Source organism: Thermobia domestica, chromosome 4 (assembly GCF_964235325.1).
Source record: "Thermobia domestica chromosome 4, izTheDome1.hap1.1, whole genome shotgun sequence".
NCBI lineage: Eukaryota > Metazoa > Arthropoda > Insecta > Zygentoma > Lepismatidae > Thermobia > Thermobia domestica.
Genome location: NC_137457.1, coordinates 272888678 through 272906103, shown reverse-complemented (window position 1 = coordinate 272906103; position 17426 = coordinate 272888678). Strand labels below are relative to the sequence as shown.

General features: G+C 35.5%; 1 long non-coding RNA gene across 1 annotated transcript in view; it reads left to right on the top strand.

The window, feature by feature from the left end:
• LOC145684071 (uncharacterized) overlaps positions 1-16258 on the top strand; it is a 143336-nt gene extending 127078 nt beyond the window's left edge. The window contains exon 3 of the long non-coding RNA XR_014131242.1: positions 15531-16258. This is a non-coding gene — a long non-coding RNA (uncharacterized LOC145684071). The remainder of the gene's footprint in view (positions 1-15530) is intronic.
• Positions 16259-17426: the final 1168 nt, after the last annotated feature.

Genomic DNA, 17426 nt, shown 5'->3' with positions numbered 1-17426 from the left:
GCGAGCTTGGCTTTTATATTTAAGAACCACTGGTCCGTTTACAATAATGGTATTACATTACTTATGTCCTTTACATTTTGATCGCCCCTCGTATATATATCTTCATTAAGCTTCATATATATAAATACATTTATAATAAATCTTTCCTTCCATTATCATTTATCTTTTATTATAAAAACGTCGTCGCTTAATAATCTAATCAATGAAGGGTGCGAAGTCAAAATCGGTAAAAGGCAAATTACTTTTTAAAACATAAATCTCAATGATTAACAATTTCAATCATTATTACAAACGGTGATGTAAAGGAAAAAATGTTTGATCTTTCCAGGGCGCATTATATAATAACTACATTAGATGATGTTTTAAAATATACATTGTATCAATAAAGCGTCAGAATATAGAAGAATCTTATTCGAGTAATATGTAAGGTAGCGCATAAAGACAGTCTTCGGATAAATAGCTTAATAGAATGAACCTTATTCCTAACATAATCTTTGACAACAAATTCTCAACACAAATCCATATAATATAAATAACCTTTGCCTTTAATCAATTACAAATCGAATTATAATTCTTCACATTAACAAGAGAGAATTAAAATCATTTGAAAATTATCATTGGTTAATGAGAATTAAAGAAAATTAAATTGAATAAAAATAAAATAAATGTTCATGAAAATCTATAGCTGATATGGGTTCAACCCTTACTTCATCAATTGTAGTCAGCTTAAATTCGTATTTGCATATGATTCTAATAAAGTACATTGTACTGCACAATCATGATTAGGTTCCGTACTATTTTGTACATGTATTGCGTCGTGATTCTGATTTTGATACGAAGTGCCATCTCTTGAACAACGATTATGTCTATACATAGGATTTGTAGCATTTCTAGAATTTCGCCATGTATTTCGATTGTTTTTGTGTCTACTTCGGTTGAGTGATCTGACATAGTTATTGTCACGATTGGTTAGGTTAGGTTGATTCCCAACATAACTTTGCCTATTTTGCTCGTTCTGATTGCTTGAATTCACTCGATTTATGTTGTGCTCCGTATCGTTCACACTACGGATATTTAGATTCCGAACAGGTACAAAATGATCTGAATTATTTTTACTTTTACCTACTCCTGCTTGTTGATTCAGAGCATGGTATTGAGTTTCATAACATTGAACAAGCATTAATAAGTGGTTGAAACTCATACACTGTGTAGAAAACAGGATCTGTTGTAACTTGAACGGTAACAAATTTCGAATTGTTGCTATGATTCTAGATTTTGATTGCAATGGATTTACGACTTTTAATTCATTGTATGTATTTACAACAAACTCGACAACGGATTTGTGCAAACGAGGATTGAAATGTTGGTTTCTAATCGTGGCATCTCTATTTGCAAGCAAAAAGTCATTTTCATAATTTGCGATTAGCGCTGCTTTAAACTCCTCATACGTACTAACGTGATCTCGTACTGCTTTAAACCATAAAGAACATGGTGGGAGTAATAAATGAGGGATTAATTTCATATATTGTGATCTATCTATACACATTATATTGCACTCGTCCTGAAATTTTTCTAGGAAAGAAGTAGCATTCTCATTACACTTACCACTGAACTTACTCATGGCACGTATTTCACTCATCTTTACGCTTAACTTTACCTTCCTTTTATCATTCCGTGTTCTTCTTGAGTGACAATTCCTACCTATGGCGTGATGTGTAGTTCCACCGTCTCTTTTCCGCCCATCTGAACTCCTCGGATGATTTTCTTCCAAAATAATGTCCTCATCAGATACGGGTGAAGGCGAGGTCATCTCTGGCGAACAAGGAAATTCCACACGATCATTAATCGTGTTGTTGGGGTACGTGTTGTCCTTGATCTGTAGTGTCCTAATTTCCTCTTGTAAGATAGCTATCAACTGCGTGTTCGCACGTATCTGATTGGAGTTGTCCGTGACCTGGATCTTTTGTTGACGTACAGAAGATTCTATTACTTCTAAATCCCTTTTTACACCACTGACTTCTTGGATTAGATGGCTGTGACTATCTTGACAATCCTCAGATATTCTTTTTAACTTTTCGTCAAACTGCGAGGTGATGTCATTCATCGCCTGAATAATAAATTGTTTCGTCTCATCTGACTTCTGCTCCATCGTCTGCTTTATGGCTTCCATATCTTCTTTTCAGCTTTGTTCTTGCCGTTCCATATCTTCTTTTCGGCTTTGTTCTTGCCGTTCCATATCTTCTTTTCGGCTTTGTTCTTGCCGTTCCATATCTTCTTTTCGGCTTTGTTCTTGCCGTTCCATATCTTCTTTTCGGCTTTGTTCTTGCCGTTGTAAGAGTAGTAAGATTCGGTCTTCTAGTGACATTCCTGGTGCTGCACTTTGTTCACCGTTATTACTATCACTGATTTCTTTCTCCATTGTTTCCCCGTTCATATTTCTTGAGATTATTCTACCACTTCTCAGTCTTGTCAAGTTCGTAGTCATTAACTTTTTTGCAGAAGTAAATTCACCCTTACTTAACTTCGGGAATTGAATTTACAAGTTCCCGGGTGAGGTAAACCAAAATTTTTACAACGATTCACTCAAGGTAATCGTTAACCTGGTTCGGCTAATAATTTAAGTCAAGTTTTTGTGGTAGTAATTATTCACACTTCAAAATATCTTCTGTGAGTACATTTACTTGTATTCTCACCTTTTATACTGAAATTACAAAACGGTGATACGTATTAAACAGTTTTATTCGTTGATTCTCTATGAACGAATATGCACATAGACTGTCTTCCAATCGTACATATTTGTTAGGTAACTATAAACAACTACATAGCAACTAACTATACAATAATGTATATTTCTTACATATATTAAAAACATTCTTCTTTTGTTATTTTAAATTAACACTATATCAGGTATAGTGCTTGTGTATGAGCACTTTCTGCCCAAGGTACAGGTAATTATTAAACGATACAAAGTATCTCGTTGTAACAGGCACGATATTTTAGCGGCCATTTTGAAAACGGTGACCCATATGAACAATCTTTTGACACAACGCTGTTTTGTGTATGAAGATCTATCGAACGAGGTATCACTTGATCCATATTTTCGTTTAAAATTTCTCAGTTGGGCCTGGGCCTCCATAAAAGGCGGCCCTGGGGGGCACCGCGACAACATCATTCGATTTGCTCCATGGCTTATCTAATACAGGTAACATATCTTGGCGGCCATTTTGAATACGGTGACCGATATGAAAAATCTTTTGCCACATCCCTTTTTCGTTTTTAAATATCTATCGAACGAGGTGTCAATTCTCTCCATGATTCCACTTAAAATTTTAAAGTTGGGCCCCCCTTGAAGATCGGCTTTGGGGCGTACCGTGACATCACCATTTGATTTGCCCCATGGTATTTCCTATTTATGTTTTAGTTCAGTTCATTTATGTTCAACCGTTTTCGAGATATTTCCGTGGAAAGATTAAAATGGATCACCCTGTATATACAGTGACGGATCCAGGATATGATCAAGGGAGGGGCTAAACCATAGTTTGCAGTTTTACCCCTTGTAAAGCAGGATTGAAGCCCATTTTATCCAGTGTATACCTGATGATCGTCAAGGGGGCTATAGCTTCCTTGGATCCGCCCACATGTATATATATATATATATATATATATATATATATATATATATATATATATATATATATATATATATATATATATATACAGTGAAACCTCTCTAAAGCGGACAGCCGTGGGGAATCAAAAATTGTCCGCTATAGAGAGGTGTCCGTCTTAGAGAGGTTTAGATATTTTCTTACGTAAATTAGTAAACAAGGTTATACGCAATTACGAACTATCGAAGGTGATTTATATCTATCGGACTATCGGAGGTTATCGGAGGTTCTATTACTGTGGGCATGTCGACATCTGCGGATTCTTCACAAATCGCTTTGAAAGAAATTTTGTGTCTAATCCGAAACTTCTCTAACCACTCGTTCGAGACCTTGAAATCTGAAACATACATTTCTGTTGCTACCTCCAAATTCCTAACTTTTAGCATCGACCCTAACACAGGAATTTTTTTCATTCCGCACTCTACAAAACCATTCACTTGCACACCAACTTTGTTCAAAGCAATGAGAGACTATTTTCATTGTCATTTTCACACCACAACTTTATTAACTTGTCTTGGTTTTATATTATCTCAGGTGCTTGTGTTTACCGATACAAAATTTTCAGCTAACCTTCGCACACCTCAGTATTCTTCGAAAATTCAATCAATTCGAGTTTAACATTAGCGCTTTTCGTGGCATTTCGAAAGCTCACAACAACTTACATCTTATTGCTTATTCGATGCAGAATGACTTAAAAAGATTTCAGTCTACAAATAGAGGCACTAAGACAATATGCGAATACGCGGACAAAAAATACCAAACATGTCTTCTGCTTGATTCCAGCGGAACAGTAGAATGACGTGTCATCCCAAATGGCAGGCAACTGTCAATCACTTTTGATTTTAAAACAGGTTGGGTGGGAGTGCAATGCAAGCAAAGGATATGAGGGTATTGTTAAACAAAGACGCTTCATCTGAGTTTCTGAACAGCCAGTTGACGAGGAAAAATGTTATTACAATGCTTCCTTGGTGATACATGTATGCATTACTGAAAATATGCTTTTTCTGTACTTTTCAACTTGTTTCTAGAGAAAGTGTCCGTAATATGGAGGTAAATAATACCTATAAGAGACAGAAAAGACTGTCCGTGTCCGTATTAGAGAGTGTCCGCTTTAGAGAGGTTTGTCAACATGGTTTTTCCTATTACAGTGTTTGGGGATTACAAAATATGTCCGTTATGAGAGGTGTCCGCTTTACAGAGGTGTCCGTTAGTAGAGGTTTCACTGTATATATATATCCCATCTCCACTCTAACTTCTCTGGGGTGGATGAAATGTACTACTTCTTTCGGTTTCAACATTAATTGAAAAATACCACGTGATACAAACCAAACTGCCTCAAGCGGCGGGTGTACACTGCCACTTATTATTACAGTATTTTGATATTCACTCTTCACTCGTTCACAATATACACTAAATTATTTTCATGGGAATTCAAGGAGACATGTGGTCAATAATTTATTACGTGTGGCTTCGTTGTGCCTAGTTCGTGATTCGAGTTCCAATTGAAGCAGTTAATTTTTGATATCAGACCACATAAATCTCTATGCAACTGGAGAGGTAGATCTTTTCAATAATGCCGTTGCATTTTCTTACCTTACTGATTGTCGTTTGTCTTCCTATTTTTTGCAGACTTCCAAAGCTATTTATTATTATGGGAAGTCTCGTTGAACGACTATTTTTGTCCGCTGTCTTTGGACAGATATGAGAACGTAAATAGAAAGAAAAATAGCGAAAACATATCGTTTTGTATTGATTCAAGGTGTCAATAAAAGGTTCAATCTTCTCCTGTGATTCTCTACTCAAATTGGAAGTGGTAGAAATCAAGTATGTGTACTTTAAAGTTGTTCACCGGAAATCAAGAACGGTAAATATAGCGAGACATTGTTTTTTTTTAGTTTATTTAGAATTTAGCATCTGTTTCAGCACTCGAGGTTGTGTGAAACGTAATAATACAGCTTAACTTGTGATCCGAATCACACGAGTTTCTATCGGGAATTGAGTTCGGCTAAGTTACGAGATTCCCCATACGATAAAGTGTATGACGATGAGATTAGTCATAGTCCCCTTTTCTTGTTGATTTATTAATCCGTGAGGGGGAGGATCTAATGAAATTTTCTTATACAGGATGTTTCGCCTACATGACATAATCCTTTCCCTCCTTTTCTAAACAATTTATTATGATACCTACTTCCATTTTCTAACTAATAACAGTATTTCTTAAATTGTACTTAGCTTTTTTTTTTTTAAAAAAAAAATCAATCTAGAGTTGATCTTTGTCATTTCTTACATTTTTTTAAAATGTTAACACGTCTGTGAATTATGTTCATCTGAATGTAGTGCTACGTTTACATATAGAAAATGTTCGATTATTTTCAGGGCCGTGCCGTGGGAAAGGAGGCGAGCGGGGCGACGGCCCCGGGCGCCGAAGTAAAGTGGGCGAAAAATTCGGAAGTAAAAAGGAAAAAAGATAGGAAAAATTGCTTGGAATATATGAATGGGGGCGCCATCGTATACTTTCTCCCCGGGCGCTGATTTTCCACGGCACGGCCCTGATTACTTTGACCTTAAGATTGCACTTGAAGGAAAAGTGAAATATACTTAGTTTAAATATATTTCCTTGCTCAGTTCATAAGTTTTCAAGCCAGACTAACAACCCAAGAGAAGAGCAAGCTAAATTATTCTTAATGATCAACTAGCTAAAGCGAATGCATTCTTTGGCTGTGATTTTGAATTCTGTTCCAGCTGGAGATAATGTTTCAAGTTCTATGCTCTTTTGGCTAAAAATAAAATGGATGATTATGAAAGTGAACCAGTATGAAAAAAATGGCTAAATGATAGTGTAGCAAGAACTGCGAGAACCCTGAGGAAACTCCATGGACATAATGTTGTGTACCAATTAATGAGGCTACTTGCATCGAATACAAGTCTCATCAATGATTTGAATTCTAGTTTCAAACAGGGAGTTTGATTTCATGTAGTCTCGGTCTTGAAAAGAGACTTTGAACTCAGGGGCGCTATATGGGTCCGCAGGGACAATTGAAGTACTGAATTTGTGAATTATATAAATTTTAATCAGTAGGATAATAATATATCAATTTATAACGTGAAGCCGTACTTAAGGGGAGGGTATTGCCACTCATGCAAAACCTGAATGATGCTGCTGTTGAACTCCTGATCAATTAAACTATCTTGAAATGAAAATGAAATGAAACCTTTGAGTTTTAAGTTCCGTTTATGCCGTATGGGCTAAAGGAGACGTGGTGATGAGAAATGAATGAAGTGATGGGATGAAGAAAGTGGAAGACACGATATTTGTCCACCACAAAGTTCGTTTGGCGCGAGTTGGAATCGAACCAAGGACCCCATGCAGGAAAGGTGAACACTCTACCAGTGAGAGACCGCGGCCTTAACTAAACTATCGATCATAAGCTAGCCAACTATTGCCCACTCACAAGATCGAACTTATAAATACACACAATTATACGTAAACATTTACTGTTATTGTTATTAAACATCAAATATGAAACTGAACTTTGTAGCAGATTATAATGGCGCCTCAGTCAACCAATATTTTCTGCACTGGTGTCACACTTATAGAAGTAGGGCAACTCGCCACTGCCTTAAAATAAACCGATAATGAAGTGAAATGAAATGAAATCTTTCAATTTAATCACGACTAGCATATATTACCCGCTTCGCTGGGTTGAAATGAAAATTTAAATGCACAACTCCATATCTCATGTGTTTAATACCCGTGAAATATGCTTGCAGTAAATGTTAACATTATATCGCCTGTCATTTATGTTAACCCGCCGAGTGACACGGTCATGCGGGTTGCATATAAATACGTTTATTTTTACCTATGATGAACTAACAAAGGATTTGTACGTTATGGACACTTGAATGGTCAATTATCTCAAGACACTGGTAATTAAAAATTAAAGTGATATGATAAAAACAATCTAGGGTCCAAATCCTAATAACCCCCCAAAAATGAAAGAAATTGGTTCAGCCGTATTAGCGTGATGAGGGAACAAAGGATTTGTACGTTCTCTTTTATATATATAGATTATGCCCTTTAGGCTAAGGGAGAGGAATGATTAAGACAAGTGAATGATGATGGAAGAATTGGAAGAATGCGAATGTGGGAGGAAACGGGAGTACCCGAAAAAAACCCACAGACGTCATGTTGTCCATCAAAAACTTACTTGGCCGGGGATCAAACCAGGGACCCTACACACTAGAAGTAATCACTTTACCACTGAGCTATGCTGATAATGGGACACATAAAACGCTATGTCTAAAGCGATAACTAATCACGCAATAATATCACATTTCCTTCCTAAATGCCGAACACAACATAGGTTCTCGACGATCGGTATCACTACTATCCGGCCTAATAATAATAATAATAATAATAATAATAATAATAATAATAATAATAATAATAATAATAATAATAATAATAATAATAATAACGTTCTTAATAAAATGAAGAATATTTTGTGAATTATATAGTGACTGTTCAAAAATGCCTTCATGAAAACGTGGCTTTGCTGTGGAGAAATACTCATTTATAAAAAAATTTCTTTAACTACAAAGTGCAAGTTCTCTTTTATCGTTAAGTCTATCTTTTCAAATTTGTATAGTCATTTATTAATGAACAGTTAAATAAGTTTATTTTTTTTAAAATAATAATCGGGTCAACGTTTTACAATAATGTTTTGTTTAATTGAAAATGGTATCTATGTACAGTTTTCGTCATTATAGTTTTCCTTGAATTAAGTTAGGCATTATAAAATCTATCTTAAAATATGTACTTTTTTTCTATTTATGGACTTCGTCTATAAAAAAAAATAAAATGTACAATACAGCACATGACAAATAATATTTATAATGTACTGGCCTACAATGTCAGAAAATATGACTAAGAGCGGATTTTGATATATCAACTGTGTTTTAATGGTATGATTGTGAGCTTACTGTAATAACATATTGAAACAAAAATAAATACGAGGATTGTTACCAAAGTTCTAAGCCTACCTATGAACGGAACAGCAAAGAGTATATTGATGGTGTTACTTTTCAACGTTGTCTCGTGAAAAGTCAACATATTTTGCCCATCGATGTTCAAGTGAGTTAATGCCGCTGGTAAAAAATGATTTGTCGTCATCACCAGTGTTAAAATGAGCACCTTCCAACTTTTTTTTGAACTTTGGAAAGAGATGAAAGTCAGAAGGTTCAAAATCTGGGGATTAAGGTGGGTGGGGTACCAATTCGTAACCTTAATCGTGAATTGCTGCCATTGCGATGACTGACTTGTTGGTAGAGGCATTGTTTTGATGGAGAAGCACACCTGCTGTGAGTTTCCCATGAAGCTTGTGCCGAATATTATCCCGTAGGTGTCGTAAATAACAATGCTGACAAAATGAAAGTTTAATTTAAAATTGTCATGTAATCATATATTTTTCGCTGGTGACTTGGATATGCATAGTCTGGCTTTGTTTCTAGTGAGGGCTCAGGTTTTATTATTTTGACCCAGAATCCTGAACTACGGTCTAGAAAAGCCATAAACAATGTACGGCTTGTGAATCGATGTCCTGACCACGAACCTGTCAGGTCAGTATACGCCATCTGAGCGGAGAGACTACAGCGTAAGGTAATTTAGTTTGTAGTCTCTTGATAAGATAGTTTAATTAAAATGTGATTTTCCAATCCTGTCTTGGAGAAAAATGTGCCAGACTTTCACGAAAAAAAAAAAAAGAAACTTTAAAAAAGTAGTCTTCAAGTATTTCTTTCTTCTTTTCTTTAAATCTAAAAGAAAGTTTAAGAAAAAGGAAAGAAAATGATAGAAAGAAAAAGAGGAGACGGAAAAGGCGAAACGAGTCTCGGCATGCCAATAAAATCTCCCCCCACCTTCCTCCTTCCACTAAACCCTCAGCGCATTCTTTGTCTCTTGTCCCTTCACCCGTTTGGAATTTCTTTGTCGCTTGGTGGCGCTGATGTCTTGTCACAAGGAGACAAACACACTGACTGTGTCAAATGCGTCACCATTGAGCGTAGTGTCGGTTTGAGAAAAGAAGGTCTAATGTTGACCATTATACCTCGAAAAGTAATGAACCATTTACCTTTTTACGTTTTCCGTGGTACATTTGTCGGTTTCTATGACTGAGGAAGTAAGATATATATTTAAAAAAAGATAGACTTGACTTTACGTTTGAAAGAACTAAAGTCAACTCCATTAAGTGTAAAAATACGTTTTTATTTTAAAGAAACAGAAACAAAGAAAGTCACGTCCTGAAACTAAATTCTGATTAGTCTAAGTTCTTTTAAATTTACGTAAGGGACGTCTTTTGGAGACGTCAGAGGATAATTATCCTCTGAGTTTGAGAAACACATACTTTTTTTTAATCAATTGTATTCTAAATTAAAAAAAAATGAAACTCATGTCGGTGGGAAACTTTGAAACCCTTTCTCCTAGCAAAACCTGAAATAACAATGCTTTTTTTTTTATGAAAACGAATCTAGATCAAGAAACGTTTCGAAATGTACACTCACCAGCAAAAGTGAGTATTCACGTACATAATTTATTTTTGCGATAATGTCTTTGAGCGTGACTTGGGGACCGCGGTGGCTCAGTGATACAGCGTTCACCTCTAATGCATGGGGTTCTTGGTTCCATCCCAGCTAGCGTCAAATGAGCTATGTGGTGGACAAAAGCCGTGTGCGTGGGTTTTTTCGAGGTTCTCCCGTTTTCTGCCATTTTCTTCATTCCACCATTTCATTCATTTCTCAGCATCACCGTCTTCTTTAGCCTAACCGGCATAATCATGGGATGTGAAACTTAAGGATTTCATTTCATTTCCACCAATTGCCATTTCTTATTCCAATATTGATCTGTATACAGGAAGAACAGTATAAGATAAAGCATGGTCTTTTAAAATATGAGATTTGGTATTCAAACAACGGATAACCTTTCCGACGACCTTAACCCTCTGCTGAAATCGGAAGTTTGTGAAAATTGCTACTACTTATGGTTGCAATATTGATACCTATACTGCAAAAATATAGTAGATAACCTGGTACGATAATTAGATTAAAATTTACTGCACAAGAATAGATTTAATATTAGCTTTAATGTATGCATTGAAACCGGAAAAAGTAGAAATCTAACACCATTTTTGGTTTTAATATGAATCTCCCTAGAGCAGTTATTCCCAATCTTTTTTTTAATGACAACATTCTTTACTGACGTTTGATTTTAAATTGCTAATGATATAAATAATAACCCTGTATAACTGTAATTTCCTATAACTTTATGTAGTACTGGGGATGGATGCTGCTACTGGAGAGTTGTCTGTAACCTATTTTAACTAACGACTACATACTTCATGACTTTTTTAAATTCTAAAATTTGCGACATACGGTATGAGACTGAAGTTGAGTGACACATCAGTTGGGAAAAATGTATTATGTAAAATGTAAAATGTTGGGATCAGTATTAGATAGAGAAAAATGGAAAGAGTATGTGACACTAGGAATTGTGTGTGTGTCTTTAAATATAGATTAGTAAGATCCGAAGACCAAGGTCTAATCCTCCCTCCCCAAACTTATCTGTGTATTTAAACTTAACTGGCGAATCTATAACCATCTGATTAGAATATTGGACTTCTACATTGTGAAGCTCTACCCTACACAATGTGAAATGAAATTCACTTTTGTTCATGGTAAATATGAGAATCAATCGGCTTGATTTCGAAGTTTTCAAGCAAAATATTTTATAGATGGATGATCTTTGATTGACAACTTTTACACTAAACTAATACAGGCATATATATACTGTAACGTCCTGCGGTACATCCACAACAATTTGTATAGAGATAGTTGATGAGTAATTCAAATTATATTCCCGTAGCCAAACTCCCTCTATAAAAATTGTATGAATACTTTAGGATTCTGAAGCATGGATTTTTGGATAGGGCACATGTTAGTTCCTAAGTGAAGTCTTGGTCCGAGTACGGAAAGTCCTATAGTGTTGGAGCTATGAAGTTGCAAGCCATTTTTTTCATATTTTCGGCAGCCTATAATTCCAAAACTAAGCATTTGTGCACCCAGGTTGGTCCATACTTTTTGTATTATCTTGATGTCAGGAATCACCTCTCTACCGTTATCGGTATTGTTTTGAAATACCCGTATAAATTACCTATTCTTTTTCTTAGAAGGTGAATTTTCAAAAATGCTAAGGTATGGTTTTAGCTTTTCTAAACAAAGAGCTTATATGCTAAGTTTAATTTTCCTAACTGGAAGGGCTCCTGAATTACTCTATTCTTAGTAAATTATTTGAACCTCCTTCAAATTCTTAGGGTGCACATTTAAATCAAAATAAAATCGTAAAAACATAGTGCCAATCAATTCCTATGAACAAAAGTTCGTTTCAGACCATGTAACCATTTCTTCACACCAAATGAGAAATTGAAACTTTGTTGAAATATTTCCCTCTTTGAAGCGGAAGTTTCGGAAATGTTCATTTCTCTAACTTGACAGGCTAATAAAATACTGTATTTTTGGAATATAATTTTGGTTCGATCTCCGTGTCCGTGGTGGACAACACCGTGTCCGTGGGTTTTCTCGGGGTACTCCCGTTTCCTTTCACATTCTCATTCCATCAATATTCTCATCATCATCCTTAATCATCGATCTCCCGTAACCTAAAGAGCATAATCGTGGGACGTTAAACTGAAAGATTTCATTTCATTTTGGAATACACTTTGAACCTCGTCTTCTTCTCATTTTCAAATCAAACTTCCATAATAGAAGCCCGACTTGTGGACAATGCTCTAAGTAAGTGGCGACATACAACGCGCTTTTTCATTTTTGTATAAAGAGATTTATAAACTGGCGAATAGCTGTATGGTGTTTTAAGCCGTAAATTCGATTTCTTTTTCGAATCCCTGTTTTACATTTACACAATATCACTAGAATATTACGACATTATGCTTTGCTCATTGTATAGCGCAAGAAATTTTAATGTTTATAGCTAAAAACAAATCGATTAGATGAACATTGAAATTGTAACTTGTTTCGTTTGTGTTCCTTTTGTTTTAACTTCCTGACAGTTGCATAAACGAATAAAATGCGTTGTGTTGATTTATAAGCCAGACCGTTGAAGCAAGGTAGGTTTGCGTGTAAGCAATATAGATAAGAATATGATGTCTCGTGCTAAAACAACGCCCTTAAACTCGAGTATTATCTCTAGCTAATATGAGAAGGATAAGATAGTACGCACGTCACTCTGTGTTCAGAACCAGTTTTAACCGGTCAAGTGAACTGTAAATAGAAAACGACAGCACGGAAACAGGCAAGCAATTTGTCTTATTCTTTTTCATTCGTATGATTACTTTGTAGGAATAATATTTATTTACTGTGTGTTATATTCAATACCAAGTATCCAAACAAAGACAACATTGTATCCAGCAATATTGTGCAGAATACAGAGGATCAGAATTACATCTATTTCTAATCTATTCAATGAGTACACCATGCAGGCTTAAAGTTATAGTTATCAGAGTAAAATTAATTGACATTGACTTTAAAAGGAAATTGTAAACCTGCTTGTAAATTGTGACATAAATCTGCTACTGTATTAAAGGCATACAGATATCTGCCTTGCTATTTCAATAACCTTCCTACGTTGTCATAACTTTATCTTCCGTAATTGAAGTCGGAGGACACGAGGTCCCTGGTTCGATCCCCGTTCAAGTAAGTTTGTGGTGTACAACATTGTGTCCGTAGGTTTTCTCGGGGTACTTCCGTTTCCTTCCGCATTTTCACTCCATCAATTATTCCATCATCATTCACTTGCTTTAATCATCCATTCCCCTTAGCATAATCGCGGGACTTTACACCGAAAAATTTCCATAGATGAAATCTGTTAAAGTTGAAGGGTTCCTTACAAACCATTTGGCTCAGCCAACATTTATACTAGGTTAAGTGTCTCCATCCAAATTACCGTGGCTGCGGTTGGCGTAGTCGCAAACACTCTGGTCTTTGGTACTAGCGGTAGGAACACTCGGTCGAAAAAGTGTAAAAGATTTGTGAGGCCAAGCCATCCTGAGTGAGGTATTCCTCATTGACCCCAGAAAATGCCAGGATGGCACCAACCATTAATGGTCCCAAGCCTCTTCCTTCCTTTAATATTCCTTTCTGCCTCTCTAATTAATTCCCCGGGCAGTTTGCTCACCGAGGCACGTCATCCCTCATACGGGACGGGTTAACATGGCCATAGAAGAAGCCAAAATCCCGGGAATATAATTGCTAATCCTAATTCTAATCCATCCAACTGTCTGTTTCACGATAACTCTTGTAAAACTTAGTCAATTTTAATGAATATTAGTACGTGTCTTCCTCAAACCTTCCAAAATATCCCTGTTGTTTGGTATTCCAATCCATCTAGGGAGGGCGCGGTGGCTCAGTGGTAGAGCGTTCACCTCCGGTGCTTGGGGTCCCTGGTTCGATCCCAGCTCACGCCGTGTGGACTTTGTGGTGGAAAAACACCGTGCTCGTGGGTTTTCTCGGGGTTCTCCCGTTTCCTCCCACTTTCTTCATTACACCATTTCATTCATTTCTCATAATCACCGTCTCCTTTAGGCCAACCGGCATAACCGTGGGACGTAAAACTAAAGATTTCATTTCATTTTTCCAATCCATCTAGAATAAGAGATTAAATAGATGTAACATAAATCCAATTATGGAAGTTTTAGCGTACACATACACAATAATTTTCGGATGTAAACAACGAATTAATTAATTAATTTTGATAATTCAAAGTGTGTATTTTCTTCAAGATACCGTAATAATTTCAGTTTGTAGCAGTTGAAATTGGTCAAGAATAAACGTGCAAAAGGGGATAACATCACCCAAAGTTTTTTTAATTATTATTATTGATTTTCTTTTTGTTTTAAAATTGACCTACTTTACTTCCGATTTGAAAGAGGATCAAGAAAGAGATTATACTTACTCGCTGAACACCGAAAGGTATTGATGTACTGTATCTGACTGTTTTTGCTCTGATTTCTTTTCACATTCGGAGGGAAGAACATTGACGTTCAGTAACACTTCCCCTGTGCCGTTCAGTTGCAAAGTTCGGAAGTCTAATAAATTATTTCTTCGGAATAGTTTTTGTTGTTGTTGTTGAAGAAAAAGTAACTTTAGTAACTATACATGCAAATCTTGCTTTACTTCAAGATTACTCTGTACAGTACATGCTCGCCTCCCCCCTATATTTTCCGCTTTTCCTACCACATATTAAACTAAGCTAACTTTTGGTAATTTTGAGTGCATAAGTCGAGGACGTGGAGAAACTTGTCATCTTATGATTCGTTGCACATGAGGTAACTAGGAAGCAACTAAAGTTTCCAACATAATAGGGGGAAAAGGGTAACTTTCGGGTAACTTACGGAAGTTTTCTCTTATCCGCATTCTTATTTTTGTTCTCTATGCGTGTAATCTTGTCTTTTCGTACATTTAGTATGTAACGCAAGAAACTACGTTCAAAGCGAAAGAAAATATGAAGCCAAAACTACGATGCATAGTACATTTTGAAATCATATATCTGTGAAGATTTCCGTAACTTCACTAAACATAAAGTTAGGATTAATTCTATACTATTTGCCTGTACTGCTTCAGAGATGTATTTCATTGTGAATTAAGGACACATATAATAATATTATTTTATAAGTTGGGAGAGTATTTTTTAAGAAAGTTTTTTTTTTTAGAGAAAACATAAATAATGAGTTTAATACAGAGATATGCAAAAGTAGGTATAAAGTTTATTATGTTTTTTCATTATTTATTATATTCCAGATAATCATGGCTGGTAATTTAACCAACGACCAAAACAAGAGGATAATCAAACAATACTGGAAGACAGAGAATGCTGAAAAGGTTCAACGGAAATGGGAAATGGTCTACAGAATTTAATACACCTTCACCAAGTGAACTATACGCAATAAATTTGATGAAACTGGCTCCATCTGTAATGCACCGAAGAGTGGTTGACCTGTCAATGTAACTACCCAGGACAATGAAATTTAATTGCACAGGCATTTATCCAAAGCCCAAAAAAGATCAAAGAGGAGAGCTTATTGTAAGTTAGACACTTCGCGTAGATTTTTGGAGCGTCTGATGCAAGTTTAGGTTTGAAAATGTATCAGTTAAAGGTACTTCATGGGTTACTAGGATGATCCATATAGGTCGACGAGAACCAGTTTACTGGCCAGGACTATCACCAGACCTTATTTCAATGGACATTTTTCTTTTGGGATGTTGATAAAGATAAAATATTTTCGAGGAAACTACGCACTGATTGACGACATGACTCATTTCATAAGAGAATCGTGCCAAGAAATCAATTACAAGAAAAACATCTGTGTCAAAATGTGTTTGAGTGGGGAAATTAAACTGTAGGAATGTGTAAATGCTGAAGGGCAGCATTATGAGAATTTTAGAGATTGTGCTAGATTGTACTTCCTGTATCATCCTCATTGTGACCTCATAAATTTAATGTTTTTCATAATCAAGAACTCGTTATATAATGCATAATTACTAATAAAGAAACCAAGAACTCATAATTGTGTATACCTTTCACCCTCAGTATACAGTGATTACATCAAATTTTTATAGTTATATTGCTTCCTTACCAGTTAGAGTTCTATATCAATTCTTGGTTAGTTTGTTTAGAGACTAGTGTCATTTTTCAGCAGCTAAGCTATATGACACATCAAACTACAGCTTAACATGACATAAGAACCACACAAGCTCCAATCAGTAATCGAACCCAGGTCTCAAGCACCGAAGATGCATATGCTAATCATACAGTATAATTACAAAAGAGTTCATACATCCGTTTCTGTTAGTTTATTATACATTAGAGTTATTGTTAAACCGACATTACAGTACGGTTCCCTGGATAAAGGATAAGTCGGTTAAAACGAAAATATAACCATTTCATAGCTCCTAAATTGTATAGCATTTCGATAATGGTTAAGAAAGTTTTATGGTATTACAATCCAATAAATGTAACTGGCCAAAATCAGAAGTTTCGACAGAAAGTTGCTTTACTGACAATCAGTTGAACAAAATACTATATGCTGAATAAAATGCACAAAGTCATTACACAAATCACACTCTCATTTATAGTGTATGTATTGATTGAAGAAAATCTCAAACTAAAAAAAAAAAAAAAATACAATTGAGCTTACGAAATGAAATACAGTATTGTATTGTGTTATTGTTATGGGCACCAAGCGTGTCTGATAACGAAATTGGCTTATTTTTTGGAAGATGGGAAGTTAAGCCGGCGGCCAGTTAATGAGAAGATGGTTGAAAGAAAGTCTACTGTCTACTGTATTTAATGATGGTATACTAGTAAAAGTATCCGGTCTTCGCACAGAAAAAATAAATTTATGCAAAATATTTTTCCCTATTAGAATGTGTATTTAAATCAAAATGAAAATGAAAAAATCAGTCTCTATCCAAGTGTTAATTGTTTCAATAATTAGCACAATAATTCAGTAATAATTTAGTAAGAAAAACATCATATGATTGTGTGTTTTTCCATGCTACAATTTCATACGATCCTGTTTGAAAACACAATGCCTTCTGACTATGCAAGTACTCCACCCTGTTTTCCGAATGTGTGCTGAGTTTATGTCATTTGACGAGCGACCTTATTTTATCCTTGTGTTAAATTTCTGAATT